Source organism: Bufo bufo, chromosome 1, assembly GCF_905171765.1.
Source record: "Bufo bufo chromosome 1, aBufBuf1.1, whole genome shotgun sequence".
NCBI classification, from domain to species: Eukaryota; Metazoa; Chordata; class Amphibia; order Anura; family Bufonidae; genus Bufo; species Bufo bufo.
This window is the reverse complement of record NC_053389.1, coordinates 198,497,853-198,510,883: the sequence shown is the minus strand read 5'-3', so window position 1 is coordinate 198,510,883 and position 13,031 is coordinate 198,497,853. Positions and strand designations below refer to the sequence as shown.

The following is a 13,031-nucleotide window of genomic DNA, read 5'->3' as shown; positions in this document are numbered from 1 at the left end:
TCCAAAAAATGCAATTTATTAGTAGAGAATTCTAAAGTGAATTGTATATCAGGGATTAGGCTATTCAAGTAACTGGTAACTGGTGTTTCTTATCCCCTTAAATGTTATTTAACTTGTGACTCATGCTATGTCATCTATGTTTTATGGTGCCCATGTAAGTTATTGTATGTGGGGGAGACCACATGCGATTTTAAATCCCGTTTCAATCAGCACCGTTTCTCTATACATAAAAAACGTAAAGATTTGCCAGTCTCACACCATTTTGCGGACATGGGCCATGGCGAAAGCGATCTTAAGTTCATGATCCTCGACCATGTCCCATTGCTGCGAACGGGAGGCAACCGTATAAAAATACTTAAAAAACGCGAGTCTGAATGGATCTTTAAATTACAAACTGTCAGACCGGGGGGTTTAAACGTGGAGTATAAACCATGGCTATTCATATGATCTCTTACTCTCTTGTCCTTGTCGGCGCAAGTGCTGAAAAATTTGTTTTATTTTTAAATCCTAAATATATTTGGATAATATATTTTTTTTTTTTCACACACAGGACCTATGGATGGAAGGGCCTAGCTCAACAGGAGGTTGGATGCCTTGGACACGTGCGGTTTATCCCATGATATGTTGTATTCACATTTAGATTTACATTTGATGCGCCTTTGAATGCGTCTTTTTCATTAAGTTCGGCCATTTTGGATGTTTTTTGCCTGCTAAGGGTTAACGAGTGGGGTGGGAGGGCAACAGCTGCCGCTGGTCCCCTCCTCCTCCGCTCACATATTTTGGATGACAGTGCATCGTAAGATAGCACGTCACCTGGTAATGTACCCTGGGTGAATCATCCTGAATTATATTTGTCTTTTACACATTGTTATGACGCTTGTACTTGTACTAAACGTTTTACTTATTCTACTTACGATGCGACGTGTCATGTGATGTATCACTCGGGATCATGTGATCGCTCCTTGAGTGACATCACGGACATGCGCAGTTTCAGTTCCGGGACGCCGTATCCATGTGGCACAGTCCGCAACACTGTATCCTCCTACCATTGAGCTTGCCTGATTCCATACCTGGCCCTCCTACGTTGGCACATAAACAGGTGATGATTATTCACTGCTGATTACCACTTGTGTAAAATATATGTATTTTTTTATGAATTGACATACCTGGATGTTTGAGCTATATGAATTTATGTATCTAATCACATTGTTTTTTGGGTATGATGTTTCGATATATATTCACATGAGATGTTTTGCAATTTATTGTGAATACTACTGTTAATCACCACTTATGTATGTTAATTTGATATGACCACATAAAAACTCACAGTTGTCTATGATGCATTGCTTGAAAATGGTCTCAGCAAGTAGACCGAAACGTCGCACGGGTGAATAAAGGATCCCACAGTTTTTTCACCATTGGATGTGCTGCGGTGTATTTATTTATTCTATATATATATATATTCAAACATGGGCATAGATTTACTTGTTTGTGGTAGTGGGGGGGGGGGGGGGGGGGGGGCTTTGGGGTCCGATCGCCAGTGTCTCAATGCACTGCTGTTTTCACCGGGCTGCCGGCACTCGTAAGGATTGTGCATGCGTGATCCCTCACAGGAGCCGGCCGGCAGCCAGATCAGAGAGAGGGGGGCCACAGGCTCTGATGTTTCGCATACAGAGCCGGGCCACTCCCTAGGGCAGGGATAGGCCTGTACATGAAACATCAGCACAGGAGCCTGGTGGATAACGTCAAGAGTAACGTGACCCGCATCGGCCCTGCAGAAACACGGCATAATACATGGAGACAGTAAATTACAAAGCCATTTTTATTTAAGTTATAAGCCACATTACCATAAGTACATATAACTCGGACAACCCCTTTAATATCTGGAAAAGTAATTGCCTGGCTAAACTTAATATCTGGAAAAAATAATTGCCCCATAATATCTGGTTGAACTGCCATTAATATCAGCACTCTTCTTTTCTGAATTGTAATTCTTCCACTGTGAAGGACCTTTGACTATGAAAGGCTCTTTTAAGGGCCTGCCACGTCATCTCAATGTGGATCAAGTCAGAAATTTGAGTTGACCAACCCAAAACTGTAATTCTTCAGAGCCATTCAGAGTTTGACTTGTTCTTGCCCCATAACCTAATTATGCTTGAGCTTCACATTTATCACTGGACATTCTACTTCAAAATCTGATAAAAAACAATATTCATGGCCTATTTTCCAGCTGATCATGCATTTGGAGGTGTGTTTTTTTTCTATTTTGGTTGTGCACTCCTAACAAACTCTTCTTTCCCACAGGCTGTTTTTAATTAGTGCAGTTAGTATATAGTGGGGGCTTGCTCTCCCTGAATTCATTTGAGGCCAGTTGGTACAAGGAGAAGAGTTATTATAGAGTAGGGTCCTATCTAGAAGAGTTCACCTTGCCATGTTAGATGGGCACAACTGATTTTGATCAAAATCTATTTGCTAATGAATATGGAATTAGTTTATATATCCAATGTTTGCAGAGTGCTGTTGCATTGTATTTGGTTCTGTATTTCAGCCACGGTGACGTGTACTTGCACATTTATTTTCATTTTACAGGATGTGCTGACTAACTTTATATTTTGTTTCTTAATCTCTAGCTCTATCTCACTAGATGTCCATTAATTAAGTTGGGTCTCTACTGGGTTCCTGCACTCAGTCTTCACTCACACCTTGCAGGCTACCAGTCTCTCTAATCCCAGATGTAAGCCTGACTTTTCACATCAGCACCTGTGTCTTTCTTGTGGCTTCTCTTACTTGCTTTCCCAGAAATTATTTGTCTCTATTTCTTGGGTTAATAATGGTAGCTAAATCAGGCATCTCCTTTTCTCAGGCTTCTGTGGTTACATTTGTCACTTGTCCTCTTAAGGTGCCAAAACCTGAACCTTTAGTTGAGAATCTAAAGGCCCCTATCATAGCTACTGCGGTGCACATTATTACACCTAAATGCCTCAGTTCCATCAGTGCAAGTATACAGAACAGTATCCGTAGTCAAGTTTGTTCCCTGTGGGGTGGCAAACTTGAGCAGCACACCTAGCATTATCTTATTACTAAAACCATGATGCAGCTTAGCTACATGCCAACCACAACTAGGGCCTTACCGTTCAGGGCACAAATGTCACCAACAGCAGTGTCGCAAACACAAATAGTTCAAAGTATACAACACATATACAATGCCAAAGTAAATGTGCTTTAACCCAGTTATGCCCAAGTGCAGGTCCACTAATACATGAGAAGAATGTTAATTTTGCCACAAACATTTAATTAGAGATTTTTGACAACCAATGATCACTGGAGATAAACAGATGTAATACTAGTGTATACTGCTGCTCTGGTCTGTTGACTAATCATTACCCATGGTTGTGTCACAGCCATACTATAGTATATATACATTCCTTGCTCTGTCTCCGCATTAATTTGCCTTGTAGTGAAGTCATTTTGTAGGCTCTTTTCTCAGTCTGCAGAATACCGAGAACTAGTCCAGCTTTTGTTTTCAATCTGCTGGAAACATTATTACTAGATAATGGTCTATTACCCTGGTGACCCGTTGAGTTGCGTCCAGTAGTGGCAATGCAGCTCTCCTGTGTAATGGAGTACGGAGGAAAAGGTAATGAATGAAGCTGATGGAGAGCAAAATCTGGAAGGTCATCTCAATGTCACAAATGGCCTAATGTGAAGGAGACAAAACTGAAAGGGTTTTTAAAAAGGAAACACATTTAGGTTATGCACTCAAAATAGAAAAGTTTTAGTTAGATATTAGGCTCCAACATACCCTATATGCCAAGGCTGATGTCATCTACTGAACATGCCTCAACCATTGTTACACTGGCAGGGAATACAGTCACCACCCAACCTTAATGGAGAAATCTAGTTACTGGGAAATATACTATGTCATGTCTGTCATTCAAATGGATAGCTGACCATGGAGTGGAGTGGGAACTTAAAATGGCCCAGGAAAAAATAATAAAAGTGGCCCGTTTTTTAGTTGGGTCTAAACCGATGGAAGACAGAGCCAACAATACCATATTATGGCACACTATACCATACCAACAAAGCCAAATGCCACAGTCCATCACATAATACTGCCGTCAGCACAAAATACATCCCCAAAAACTTCCACTGGCTGGCAGTGAGGAGGGCCCAGGCGGCCCGCTGGGCATCGGCCCACCGGATATTTTCTTGTAAAGTCTATGGCCAATCCGCCCCTGAGGGCTTGCCTTTTTGCAGGACGAGTTGTAATTTCTAAGTTAATGTTCCTATACGATTTAGTGGAAAGCTGGAAAGAAAATTCTAATGGGATTGAATTGGGAAAAAAATGGAATTGCATCATAATTTTATGGGTTTCATTTTAACATTCCCTAAGCAGTAAAACTGACCTGTGCCCTTCATTCTCTGGATCAGTATGATTACAGTTAAGGATGAGCGAATCGTCTTCGGATGAAACATCGAAGTCGATTCGCATAAAACAATGCTCTAATACTGTACAAAATGAAATTTGTTGACTTATTTTTACCACTGTCATGAAGTACAATATGTGACGAGAAAAAAATCTCAGAATGGCCTGGATAAGTAAAAGCGTTTTAAAGTTATATTACCACATAAAGTGACACAGATTTTCAAAAAATTGCTCTGTCAGGAAGGGGGAAATGGCCCAGATGTGAAGTGGTTAAAAAAAAACTTTACAGTATTTACGGAATAAATACGTTTTGAGATGCTGCCAGGGTCGGCGTCATAACTCGGCAAACCCGGGCAAGTGCCGGGGCCCAATGCTCCTGGGGGGGCCCACTGAGCTGCTATGAGCACTTACATCAATACAGATGGAAGCTCTCATTGCTGTCATTTCACTTATGCACTTTGGTGGGCCCTCTGAGTCACATGAGGCCGGCTGTTGCAGAGACTCAGATACGCCCCTTCTACACAGGACATGCTGCCTGAGGCGAGAGACCGGCAGGGCTGGAACAGAAGTGTAAACACAGGTTGTCAGTGAGTCTGCACTGTGATTGTCTCTTCTCTGTGGAACAGGAGGGGGGAGGGACTCTTCGATCTGCTGCTGGATGCTGCTTCATTCTATTTAGTTGTTTTACTGTTTCATTAAGCAGTTTGCCTCCATGACACCTGTTCCCCCCCCATATCCAGTCCTATCTCATCCTCATGGAGCCCCTGCTGTCTCCTTTCCTCCCTCATGTATCCAGAGCTCCTTTTCCACCCTCCTATCTCCTATTGCTGCCCTGCACAGACCTCCTGCCACTACTTGTTGTATGAATCCCCCTCAGAGCCCCTTCCACCTACTTGCTGTGTCCACCCCTCCTGTCCATCCAGGGCCCCTGTCTAGCTATTCTGCCTCTCATTATGGTGGCATCTGAACCGCATTCACCATAAGGACCTTCTAACGTCACAGGGTCATGTGACTGTGCCCCTCTCCCTGTACTGTGCCCCTTTATACCCTGCATTGTGCCCTCTTACAACACCCTGTACAGTGCCCCTAGTCATTCCCTGTACTGTGCCCTCTTATACCCTTTTATCCGGTCACTGTATGGTGGTTTTATCATTGTATGGTGGTGTTATCACTGTATGGCGGTGGTATCCAATAACTGTATGGCCATAACTGTATCCCCTTCCCACGCCACTTTTTTTAGACTTAGCATGAGCGGGAAAAGATACAGATTGCGCCACATATGTTTCAGAAATACGCCTAATATAGACACATTTCTATATAATAAATGACCCCCTAATTGTATTATTATTCGGGGTAGGGCTAATATCTTTATAGTATATAGATTCTAGTGTGTTATACTGTGCCCTGTATTTCCCAATAGATAAATAATCCTTGGGAAACAGTCCTCATCCCTGACCACCAGGACCAGGTAGCGCTCTGTCAGTACATGGCGGCCTCCCCTCTCCACCACGCTGCTCCGCTGTGTACTGGTGCTTATTCTGACACTAGGGCTGGGTTCACATCCTATTTTTGCCATCTATTTAATGCATACCAAAAATGTATGCATTAACCCCTTAAGGACTTAGTATGTACCGGTACGCCATTTTTGCCGAGTCCTTAAGGACCCAGGGCGTACCGGTACGTCCTAACTTTAAAATTACATTGCGGCGCGGCGGGGGTTAATCGGAACAGGATGTCCGCTGAATTCATTCAGTGGGCATCCTGTCACAACGCGGGGGTGTGGTCATGTGACCCCCCCCCCCCGCATCGGCGATCACCGCAAACCGCAGGTCAATTCAGACCTGCGGTTTGCGGTTTTACCTTATCCGGCGGGCGGCGGTGCCATCGGGTCCCCATGTGGCTGTAGGGGGTACCCGATGGCATGTAAGGCAGCGCGATGCCTTCCTTAGGCATCTGCACTGCCTTCCGGTGACGAGCCTGTGAGATCCAGACCCCTGGATCTCACAGGCCGGAAGCTGTATGAGTAATACACACAGTATTACTCATACAGCCAATGCATTCCAATACAGAAGTATTGGAATGCATTGTAAAAGGGATTAGACCCCCAAAAGTTGAAGTCCCAAAGTGGGAAAAAAAATAAAGTAAAAAGAAAGTTGAAAAAATAAAGTTTTACCCCCCAAAAATTTAAAGTTTCAAATAAAAATAAACAAAAACGTAAATTTTCCCCAAATAAAGTAAAAAAAAATTGGTAAAAAATAGGAAAAAAAATAAAGTTAACATATTAGGTATCGCCGCGTCCGTTATCGACCGGCTCTATAAAAATATCACATGACCTAACCCCTCAGAGGAACACCATAAAAAATAAAAAATAAAAACTGTGCTAAATAAACCATTTTTTTGTCACCTTACATCACAAAAAGTACAACAGCAAGCAATCAAAAAGGCGTTTGCCAACCAAAATAGTACCAATCTAACCATCACCTCATCCCACAAAACATGAGCCCCTACTTAAGATAATCGCCCAAAAACTGAAAAAACTATGGCTCTCAGAATATGGAGACACTAAAAAATGATTTTTCTTTTTGTTTCAAAAATGATATTATTGTGTAAAACGTACATAAATAAATAAAAGTATACATATTAGGTAACGCCGCATCCGTATCGACCGGCTCTATAAAAATATCACATGACCTAACCCCTCAGATGAACACCGTAAAAATGTTTAAATAAAAACTGTGCTAAATAAACAATTTTTTGTCACCTTACATCACAAAAAGTGTAATAGCAAGCTATCAAAAAGTCACACGCACCCCAAAATAGTGCCAATAAAACCGTCATCTCATCCCGCAAAAATCATACCCTACTAAAGGTAATCGCCCAAAGACTGAAAAAATTATGGCTCTCAGACTATGGAAACACTAAAACATGATTTTTTTTGTTTCAAAAAAGAAATCATTGTGTAAAACTTACATAAATAAAAAAAAAAAATACATAGTAGGTATAGCCGCATCCGTGACAACCTGGTCTATAAAAATATCACATGATCTAACCTGTCAGATGAATGTTGTAAATAACAAAAAATAAAAACGGTGCCAAAACAGCTATTTCTTGTTACCTTGCCTCACAAAAAGTGTATATATATATACACTCACCTAAAGAATTATTAGGAAAACCTGTTCTATTTCTCATTAATGCAATTATCTAGTCAACCAATCACATGGCAGTTGCTTCAATGCATTTAGGGGTGTGGTCCTGGTCAAGACAATCTCCTGAACTCCAAACTGAATGTCAGAATGGGAAAGAAAGGTGATTTAAGCAATTTTGAGCGTGGCATGGTTGTTGGTGCCAGACGGGCCGGTCTGAGCATTTCACAATCTGCTCAGTTACTGGGATTTTCACGCACAACCATTTCTAGGGTTTACAAAGAATGGTGTGAAAAGGTAAAAACATCCAGTATGCGGCATTCCTGTGGGCAAAAATGCCTTGTGGATGCTAGAGGTCAGAGGAGAATGGGCCGACTGATTCAAGCTAATAGAAGAGCAACATTGACTGAAATAACCACTCGTTACAACCGAGGTATGCAGCAAAGCATTTGTGAAGCCACAACACGCACAACCTTGAGGCGGATGGGCTACAACAGCAGAAGACCCCACCGGGTACCACTCATCTCCACTACAAATAGGAAAGAGGCTACAATTTGCATGAGCTCACCAAAATTGGACTGTTGAAGACTGGAAAAATGTTGCCTGGTCTGATGAGTCTCGATTTCTGTTGAGACATTCAAATGGTAGAGTCCGAATTTGGCGTAAACAGAATGAGAACATGTATCCATCCTCTGATGGCTACTTCCAGCAGGATAATGCACCATGTCACAAAGCTCGAATCATTTCAAATTGGTTTCTTGAACATGACAATGAGTTCACTGTACTAAAATGGCCCCCACAGTCACTAGATCTCAACCCAATAGAGCATCTTTGGGATGTGGTGGAACGGGAGCTTCGTGCCCTGGATGTGCATCCCTCAAATCTCCATCAACTGCAAGATGCTATCCTATCAATATGGGCCAACATTTCTAAAGAATGCTATCAGCACCTTGTTGAATCAATGCCACATAGAATTAAGGCAGTTCTGAAGGCAAAAGGGGGTCCAACACCGTATTAGTATGGTGTTCCTAATAATTCTTTAGGTGAGTGTATAGATATATATACCGTATATACAAACGGAGAATACAAATGTGATCGCACTCTATATCCAGCATTCTGCCCTGCCTCCATGCTGGATGAGACATTGGTGTACATTTTGACCAAAGCGTAATAAGCCACTCACCGCGTCAAGGTTGCCTCCATTTGAGTGGTCTCTAACACTAGTTCCTACCTGTTCATGGGCCATGACAGCCACACAAAATCCAGGGAATGCAAGTCAGCGTGCACGCCAAGCACACTCTGCTTTTAACCCCGTCCGGTGCCATTACAGCTTTCATCGGATCCAGGGATGCAAGTACCAACATGCACGCTGAGCCCACCATATACTTCTCCTGGAGCCTAATGGCCACTGGTAGGTTCTATATAAGCAGACTCAGTTTTATACTGACTTTAAAACCAGCCTCCAGGACAGATTGACTGGTCAGGTGTGCATGACTCAAAGGAGATCGCCACGCCTCCCTGGATTCCCTGGATTTTGTGTGGCTGTCATGGCCCATGAACAGGTAGGAACTAGTGTTAGGGACCACTCAAATGGAGGCAACATTGACGCGGTGAGTGGCTTATTACGCTTTGGCCAAAATGTACACCAATGTCTCATCCAGCATGGAGGCAGGGCAGAATGCTGGATATAGAGTGCGATCACATTTGTATTCTCCGTTTGTATATGTATTTCGCCATAGTGATCTGCACCTATATACAGGTTGTGCTGACTCAATTCCCAAATTTTTTTCTATATACCGTATATACTCGAGTATAAGACAAGTTTTTTGGCACATATTTTTGTGCTCAAAAAGCCTCCTCGTCTTATACTCGAGTCTAGGTCTTAGCTCCGGTAATAGCAGGCAGTGCGGGGGGCGGCGCTCACTCACTGACGTCACGCGCCTGCGCCGCCTAGTGGGAGAAGGCGCGTGACGTCAGTGAGTGAGCGCCGCCCCCCGCACTGCCTGTATTACCGAAGCAAAGACAAAGTAAGATATCCAAAGTTAAAGGTTACTGATTAGTTTAAATATACTGCTGTGAGCGTCGGGGAGGGGGATCTGTGGATGGCACTGTAGGGGGATCTGTGGATGGCACCGTAGGGGGATCTGTGGATGGCACTGTAGGGGGATCTGTGGATGGCAGTGCCATCCACAGATCCCCCTACAGTGCCATCCACAGATCCCCCCTCCCTTAAACAGTGCCATCATGGCACTGTTTAGGGGAGGGGGAATCTGTGGATGGCACTGTTTAGGGGGGAGATCTGTGGATGGCTCCCTGTATTTAATGCAGAGGCATAGTGTGTGTGTATATAATGCACACACTCTGCATTAAATACAGGGAGTCACCCTCTTGCAGATGTGTGTATATAATGTAGAGTGTGTGCATTATATACACATACACTCTGCATTATAGCTGCATTTCCCACCCTAGTCTTATACTCGAGTCAATAATTTTTCCAATTTTTTTGGGGTAAAATTAGGGGCTCGGCTTATACTCGGGTCGGCTTATACTCGAGTATATACGGTAGATATATATATAAATATAGAGCAACCAACAATTATATGTACCCTAAACTAGTACCAACAATACTGCGACTCTTATGCCGTAGTTTCTAAAATGAGGTCACTTTTTTGGTTTCTACTCTAGGGGCGCATCAGGGGGGCTTCAAATGGGACATGGTGTCAAAAAAAACAGTCTAGCAAAATCTGCCTTCCAAAAACCGTATGGCATTCCTTTCCTTCTGCCCCCTGCCGTGTGCCCATACAGCGGTTTACGACCACATATGGGGTGTTTCTGTAAACTACAGAATCAGGGCCATAAATATTGAGTTTTGTTTGGCTGTTAACCCTTGCTTTGTTACTGGAAAAAATTGATTAAAATGGAAAATTTGCCCAAAAATTTAAATTCTGAAATTTCATCTCCATTTGCCAATAACTCTTGTGGAACACCTAAAGGGTTAACGACGTTTCTAAAATCAGTTTTGAATACCTTGAGAGGTGTAGTTTCTTAGATGGGGTCTCTTTTATGGAGTTTCTACTCTAGGGGTGCATCATGGGGGCTTCAAATGGGACATAGTGTCAAAAAAACCAGTCCAGCAAAACTTGCCTTCCAAAAACCGTATGGCATTCCTTTCCTTCTGCGCCCTGCCATGTGCCCGTACAGCGATTTACGACCACATATGGGGTATTTCTGTAAACTACAGAATCAGGGCCATAAATATTGAGTTTGGTTTGGCTGTTAACCCTTGCTTTGTAAGTGGAAAAAAATTATTAAAATGGAAAATCTGCCAAAAAAGTGAAATTTTTAAATTGTATCTGTATTTTCCATTAATTCTTGTGGAACACCTAAAGGGTTAACGACGTTTGTAAAATCTGTTTTGAATAAACTTGAGGGGTGTAGTTTCTTAGATGTGGTCACTTTTATGGAGTTTCTACTCTAGGGATGCATCACGGGGGCTTCAAATGGGACATGATGTAAAGTAAAAAAGTCCTGCAAAACCTGCCTTCCAAAAACCGTATGGCATTCCTTTCCTTCTGCGCCCTGCCGTGTGCCCGTACAGCGGTTTACGACCACATATGGGGTGTTTCTGCAAACTACAGAATCAGGGCCATAAACTTGAGTTTGGTTTGTCTGTTAACCCTTGCTGTTAACCCTTTGGCTGTTAACCCTATGTATTAGAGAATTAGAGAAATTGAAACTTGAAAATTTGCAATTTTTAAAAAAAAATTGGTAAATTTGGTATTTTTTTTATAAATAAAAATGAATTTTTTTGACTTTATTTTACCAGTGTCATGAAGTACAATATGTGACGAAAAAACATTCTCAGAATGGCCTGGATAAGTCAAAGCGTTTTAAAGTTATCAGCACTTAAAGTGACACTGGTCAGATTTGCAAAAAATGGCCTTGTCCTTAAGGGGTTAATAGATGCCTCAGACTGATGCCGTACAGTGGCGTCCGTTCACCATACAGTTCCATGGTAAAAAAACATATACGTTAACATCTGCATTTTTTACTGGACTCTGCAGGATACAAAAACGTGGAGTGCTGCACATTTGTATACATCAAACCGATAGGAAAAACGTCATGTGAATCCACTGGGGGTGGGGCATACTAAAATTTGCTGTGGGGCCCAGTCAGTTCTAGCTATATCAATGCACATCTCATTCTCTTCTCCAGGCCCGACCCAGGGGTTACGTGTGTCTCACTGCTGCAGCGGGCCTGAGAAGAGAAGGAGCGCAGGGAGCTGCGGTTATTGAACGACAGGACCGCCGGCTCCCCTGCGCTCCAGCAATGATAGGTATGTGAGGGGGCCACTGGGGGGTCATTACACTGTGAGGGCCCCTTACGCAATATAATGACCCCCAGTGCCCACCATTTAGTATAATGATCCCGATTGACCCTCCATTTTGTATAATGACCACCAGAGCCCCCATTTAATATAATGACCCCCAGTGCTACTGGGGGTCATTATTCTGAATGGGGGGCGACTGGGGGTTATTATTCTGAATGGAGGGCCACTGTGGGGTCATTATACTGTGTGTGGGGCCACTGGGGGTCATTATACTGTGTTTGAGGGGATTGGGGGGTCATTATACTGTATAGGGGCCACTGCGGGTCATTATACCGTGTGGGAGCCACAGTGGGACATGTAAATGTAAAAAAATGCCTCAAGGGGGCCCACTGTGATTTATCGCCCAAGGGCCCACATGAACCTGAAGCCGACCCTGGATGCTGCGATGCATATGATATTTTTTAATTTTTTTAAAAATATATTTATTATCGTTTGTATTTTTTTTTTACAATTTTGTAAACTTTTTTCATTTTTATTTATTTATTAAGAAAACCTATAAAACCCAACCTACCACATATATACTCCTATTACACCTACAATAAGCACGTGTGTACCCAGACCATTTGGAGTCCAAACAATCATAAAATATCAAATCCTTTATTTCATATAATAATCATATTAAATATCAGAGTTAAAAAACATACATAAGAGTCAACATTACAAGGTGAATTACATAAATGAGGGACCACTGGAAAAGGCTTGTCATAAGGTGCCACATCATATCCCGTCAGTCCAATACATCCAGTCACATCACGTGACCGTGAAACCTATACACCTATTTGCTGTGCGGGAAAACATCACACTATGGCGATAGTTTTGAAATATTGCGGGTGCCTATGAGTCGGCCTGATGGGATACCCACATTAAAGATGGATGCCGTGTCTGTTGTGCGCGTGCCCAAGCAAAGTGGAAATGCCCATATTCTAAATGGATCGCTTACCTCGCACCGGCGTATAACGTGATCAAACAAGTGATCTCCGGAGCATACAGGTCCCCTAAAATCTAAGTTTAAAGAACCTGGCACTTTGCAAATAGCCAATCTGGATACCCACAGTTCCGCTCAGTAGAAATC

At 42.7% G+C, this 13,031-nt stretch overlaps 1 long non-coding RNA gene across 1 annotated transcript; it reads left to right on the top strand.

Annotated features, from left to right (window-relative positions):
* Positions 1-690: 690 nt before the first annotated feature.
* On the top strand, positions 691-3,422 carry LOC120986910. Its single transcript, XR_005775841.1, has 3 exons — positions 691-853; positions 2,320-2,327; positions 3,413-3,422. It is a non-coding gene; the product is annotated as an uncharacterized LOC120986910 (long non-coding RNA).
* Positions 3,423-13,031: the final 9,609 nt, after the last annotated feature.